The sequence below is a fragment of the Equus caballus genome, chromosome 3, assembly GCF_041296265.1.
Source record: "Equus caballus isolate H_3958 breed thoroughbred chromosome 3, TB-T2T, whole genome shotgun sequence".
NCBI classification, from domain to species: domain Eukaryota; kingdom Metazoa; phylum Chordata; class Mammalia; order Perissodactyla; family Equidae; genus Equus; species Equus caballus.
In genome coordinates, this window is record NC_091686.1 from 60721052 (window position 1) to 60726705 (window position 5654).

A 5654-nucleotide genomic window follows, 5' to 3' on the forward strand; every position below is an offset into this window, starting at 1 on the left:
TTTCCATTACAGCCCTACATACATGGCACCCTTCTGCCACCAAAGGATTTTAAGCAGAAAAGTGGCATTATCATACTTGCATTTTAGAAAGACCATTCTGATTGCTGTTTGGAGAATGGATTGGGGTTTTGTTGGGGTAGAGAGGGGGAGAGGTAGTAGGGAAATAAATCCAGAAACCATAGGATCATCTAGGAAAGAGATGTTGGTAATTTGGACTAGGGAGTTGGCAAAAGGAGATAGAAATAAGTTGAAAGATTTGAGATATATTTTGGTAATTTCTAGCTGGGGAAGAAATGAGATTGCTATTCAGAGTAGAGGACATAGATCTAGTTTATAAGGTAAAATATTGAGATTGGCTTCAGATATGTTGAGTTTGAGGACCTACGGGATATCTACTTGAAGTATTCATTTGGCATGGGACTTAGGTAAGGCTGGGGGTCAGAGCTGGAGATAAGGATTTGGGGGTCGTCGGCTTATAGATGGTTCTTGTGCCCATGAGTATTGGTAAGTGTATCCCAGGAAGGCATACGCACTGAGGGCTTTAGAGTACTAACAGCAGAACCCCAGGGATGCTGTTGTCTTAGAGGTGAGCAAAGGAGAATTGGGAGAAAACCAGGAAAAAAATGGGACAGAATCAGAGAAGTATTGTTTTAGACCAAGGAAAGTGGAGTCCTAGTGATTGACTTTTTGATCAGGCCACAGTAACCAACAGTGCATCAGCAGACTATAGTGCTTGATTCTGAGTGCCAGCCTTTGACAAGGACACTGATAAACACAGTGTGTCAGGAAGAAGGCCATCAGGATGATGAGAAATATTGAAACCATGTCAAAGCAGAGTGGCAAATGCGTTCATATAGAGAAGATATTTATGGGGAACGTATTTGCCATGAGGAAGAGGAATTTAGCTTTTTTAATGGTTCCAGAAGGAATACTGAGGAAGTACAAAGAAATACATTTCAGTCAATATGAAGAATTATTTTACAAGTTGTTAAAAAATGGAATAGGTTAACTTGTTTGAAGTGAGAATCCATCTAGTGAAGTGTTTGAGCAGGAGCTGGGTGACCCACCAATCAGGGATGATGGAGCAGGGATTCTTGTTCTGAGAAAGAGCTTCGCCTATTGAGGTAGCTTCTAATTTTAGAAGCCAGTGGTTCTGCGAAATTGTCTTTCTCTCTGTATATGCATGTTTAATGCATATATTGCAGGTCACTATACATAGCGGTCAGTGTGTCATGCAGTAAGCTTTGGGTGACTGTAAGGAATGACATTTTATTCCTTGGATGCTCTAAGTGAAAGTGACATGAATCCCCACCACGGTCATATCTGCACTCGTGAAATTTTGTTGAGAATTCCTCTGAGAGAGACCGTCTCAGTATTGAGTCAGTTTTGTGGCCTTGAGCTGAGACAGTTGACGAGACATCTTATAATAAGAATAAGAGGGCAAGATGCCCTGAGGGCTTCACATACATTTATATCAAAATACTGTGAAGGAAAATCAATGTTTTGCTTCTAGCAGTGAAAATCCAAACCTCACCAAATTACTAGGGATGAACACTTTATTTTCAAATGCCAGAGGAGGGAAAAACCCTGCTAAGCTGAACAAATGCTTCACTATGTCTCTGAATGTAATACGGTGTGGTAGGCTTGGCGGTGACCCTGTTTTGGAACTCCAATGACCTCATTCCTCCTTCCATTCAAGTTTTTTTTTCAAAATCACTTCAGCGGAGCCTTTCCTGATCACTCAATCTAAAATTTCACCCTACCCAATACTTCATTTACTCTTTTTCTACATCTTGTTTTCCTTTAGTGTTTACCCTTGTCTTGCTCAGAAGCAGGATCTTAGACAAAGTGCAAGTTGTTTATATGGGAGGTGATCCCAGGAAGGCCAGTAGGATGTGGGAGAAGGAGATGGGGAAGTGAAGGAAGCCAAGTCAGAGTGTGGCAATTAGCAGGTTACTGCTGTGGGCAACTGGGACTCAGTCCTGCTGGGGACCTCTGGGAGACTGCACGGACATGCCTTGGAGTAGGTCTGAGGCATGAGGAAGTTAGGGTGTTTATCCACTATCTCTCATCAGTCCATGGTTGAGAGCTGCCCTGGGTGGGGTTGGCACTTTAACTTTCCGGCACTTCCCATCTCTGTGTCTGTGCAAGCGTCCTCCAGATGCCAGAGAAAAAGCCCTCTGCTTTGCATAGGCTCATGATAGGAGCCCTGGGGTCAGGGTGGATGGGAAAGGAGCCTAGGGAATCTAGGAAGGGAAGTGATAGCATCTGCCGAAGAACTTGTTACTCTCGACTGTACTGTATATTTTACATGTTTATCTTTATTGTCTGTCTCCTGCTGTAACATAAGCCTCATGAAGACAAGGACTTTTCTCTGTTTTGTTCACTGAGTAGTACTAGAAACATTGTCTCCGAGTTATTCAATGTTTAACAAGTACTAATTAGTGCCTTCCCGGGCCAGGTACTGCTCTCACCTGCTTTGATGCTACTACAAGCTCCAAAGGGCCGGGGAGATCACTATCTTTATGTCTAATCCTTAGCCTATACTGAATCAAGAGTAAGAATTACAAGGGAAAGGTGATAATTACACCAACATTTTTGTTGTAATGCATATTTTTGGTAACTAAATAAATAACCCTGACAGCATGAACTGGTAGATCAGAGAAGGATGAATGGGAAGGGGAAGAGAAAATGCAAACAAGAGATTAGAATGCATACTCTGACCCCAGCTTCCACAGAGAGCCTCCTTGCAAACTGGATGTGGACACATGAAACCCTAAATCTAGAGCCTACCTCTGGCTGACAGTTGGGTTCAGATCTCAGGAGGAAGTTGTAACCTTAGAATCATAAGCAAGGAAGATGCTTTTGCTTTGGACTCCATGCTTCAGTTAACGCAGACTTAGATCTGCCAAATGGCACAGATGACTCGTTGAGTATATGTCAACAACTATTCCAGAGTGTTTTTAAACATGTAGGACTGTTAAATTATATCACACCTGCTCTGAACTTTTTTCTTGCCACTCTAAACCTTAGGTTTAGGATATTTATCTCAAAATATTTGGCCCATCTTTGCAGCCCATCATTGGCTTTCTCTGAATCTCAGTTTTATTCCTTCCAGCTTCATGTTATTTCTAAATTTAACAAGCCAGTGTTTAGCTCTCAATTGTCTGCTCTGTCCTTTGACTCTCCTCCATGGAATGCTCACTCCCATTCATTTCCTGCCTTTCCAAAACACAATAGATGTGATGATTATTCTTGAAAACTCTGAGACCTAGTGTATTTTAAAATTTCAAACAATAAGGAAATAGAAGTGGATTTTGATTGTACATTATTTGTATGTAGCCACCCCTCTTGCCCTTATATTAGTGGTGTTCGTTCAGCGTTGACTAGACTGAGAACCTTTTCAAGTTACATTTCCACAATTTCTAACTTTGAATTTTTTCTCTGTGGTCAAATCTGCAGGCAGCCAAAGGTATAGATACACAGCCCATTGCTGCAATTATTCTTGTTAACACTTTTTAGTGTAGTTTCTAAGTGGAGACTTTTCTGTACCTAACATTGGAATATGTACCATTTAAAAATCATTCATGGAGACCTCTAGAGTATATCCCCAAAGTTGGGGAGGAAATTTATTTCTAAATGCAAATCCAAAAATTTTTTAAGTATAACTGCAGGGAGGAAAATTTAGAGACCTTTGTTTTACGCAGGCACATCTGGCTTGGAATTAAAACCTCAAGAAGAGGTAACTTAGGGACTTTTGGTAAATTAGGTCATTATCATCAAAATAACATTTCTGAATATTAGTTATCGTGTGGTATTAAGCTGGGCATTGCACAAAAGCAAAGTGATCATATCCAAATGCCTGTAGGATAATTAAACCTGGTTGGGTTGTCCTGTACCCCAATTCATCAAGGTTTACTAAGAGTGCCTATTAGTAGAAGAATTAGTATTTCTGTCCCAGAGACGGTATAGACCACAGCAAATCAGCCAGATCTTTAGGTCATGTGTGGGTCCACCAAAGCCACCTAGGTCTTGCCTGAGACTGTGGCTTTTCCATCCCCAGAAGTAGCAAATAACAGTGGCAAAAACAAGCAAATGGGCAACCCATGTGGTTGTATAAACACTAAAAAATAAATTAGATAAATGGAGAAAAAGGCTTTACATTATGTTAAAAAATTAGGGACAATGAAATGTACATTTTTATCTACGAGCTCCCTTGGTATTCCATAAAGGTTTTCTCTCAAGTAAAACAATGAGGTTGCTGGTGTGATAAATTAGCAGATACCTCCTTTGGCGTGAAGTATTCCTGTGTTGCAAATCACTGATTTTATTAGATAGCAGCTCTAGGAGCAGTCTAATGCTGCCTCATGAAAAATCCATAACAATTCAATCTAATTTTAATGATTCTGGAAAATAATAGTACATATTTGAGAACAGCTCACTTGCTCATATTGCCACTGTCTAGTCATGTCTGTTAAAGTGAATGTGATTCATGGACTTTTGTGGCTATTTTTTTTTTAAACAATGTGTGAACCCAACTCAATTTATCTTTACCTGCCAAATTCAGACATCATCTCTCTTCTCAGCTTATTTCTTGCATCTTGCGTATGTTTACAGCTTATTTACTTATTCATTTGGTTTCTAAGCTCATTGGAGGAAGATCAAAACTAATTCAGTTGAACATTTAAACCCACTACGACACTTGTTCATGGAAAAAAATGCACATAATGGCTTACATTTTTGTTTTAAAGAATAACTGAAAATAACTGTACCTAAGATTCTCTTTAGACATATAATTAGAGAACAGGAGTTTGTAAGATAAACGAAAAACTGATGAAAGCCAATAATCTCGGAGTAGACTGTAACTGTCCTATTTGCCTTCTAGTTTCATTTGTTTACTTATGTGTAAATCTTTATTCATGTGACAGCTTCATTGTGTGAAAATCATGCTATTTCTTGTCAGCTCAAACCCTCTGGGAATACACAAGATCTTGATGTGTACTCTCAGATAGGTCACTATGCTTTTTCTTTGAATATAGTTAGAATAATTCATCTTCCACAGTCCCCATATTGGAAAAGAACAGGACATTACTGAATTTTTGTATGTTCTGATTCTCGTGTGTTAGCACTGCTGTCTATCTATCAGTTAGACCCTATACATCCTTCAGATATCTCAAAGAAGGGAATATGTTACTTCTCGAGTCCCACAGTTGTTTAAATTCCTTTTCTGGATATATACATATAGTCGGAAGAATATGTTCTTTGCTTGATTTTTCCTGTTAGGATCATCATTTACCAGCAGCAAATATTTAGTTTGCTAATAAAATATTAGTTAGTCTGTACCTATGATTCTATTACTATTTTCTGGTACATATGCTTTTAGTGTGATGTATTTTTATTGGTGTACAATTTCAGCAATATAAAAACTGTTGATATTATTCTTTTGTTTTATTACATTTTAGTGGTTTTACCATCATTTGTCGTCTGCTGCTATTAAGAAATCTATCCTTAATAGATACACAATACTTCGAAAATAAATAGTAACAAGAATTTCCAAAGAGAAAATCAGAATATTGAAATAATGATAGAAGTCTCTCCAATTCCATTAGTTTCTCTAGTGGGACTTGGAATAGACTAGTCTGGAGAGATACAGA

The 5654-nt window shown here is 38.8% G+C and overlaps 1 protein-coding gene across 3 annotated transcripts in view; it reads left to right on the top strand.

Annotated features, from left to right (window-relative positions):
* Window positions 1-5654, top strand: part of RASGEF1B (RasGEF domain family member 1B) — a 701629-nt gene that overhangs the window by 97520 nt on the left and 598455 nt on the right. The window lies entirely within an intron of this gene.